Source organism: Acanthisitta chloris, unplaced genomic scaffold (genome assembly GCF_000695815.1).
Source record: "Acanthisitta chloris isolate BGI_N310 unplaced genomic scaffold, ASM69581v1 scaffold31752, whole genome shotgun sequence".
Taxonomy (NCBI): Eukaryota; Metazoa; Chordata; class Aves; order Passeriformes; family Acanthisittidae; genus Acanthisitta; species Acanthisitta chloris.
In genome coordinates, this window is record NW_008660407.1 from 10,029 (window position 1) to 10,242 (window position 214).

Consider the following 214-nt stretch of genomic DNA (forward strand, 5'->3'; position numbering starts at 1 on the left):
TGGCTCTGCTGCTCCTCCCAAGGGCCTGGGCCACCACTTGGCCACGTGATTTGACCAGAGGGAGAGAGTTTAAATATCCTCCTTAGGTAATGGAGTTGGACAACTAGGAAACTCCAGTTCTCCATTTGCAGCAGGTTATGTTACAAGGGAATGAAAGAGAAGTGGCATGAGGGTTATGTGACTCGAGCTGGATTTAGGTGGTGTTGGTTCAGCA

The 214-nt window shown here is 49.5% G+C and overlaps 1 protein-coding gene across 1 annotated transcript in view; it reads right to left on the reverse strand.

Moving 5' to 3' along the window:
• The window catches only part of WIPI1 (WD repeat domain, phosphoinositide interacting 1), an 18,450-nt gene that overhangs the window by 3,483 nt on the left and 14,753 nt on the right, over positions 1 to 214 (reverse strand). The gene's annotated exons all lie outside the window — the stretch shown is intronic.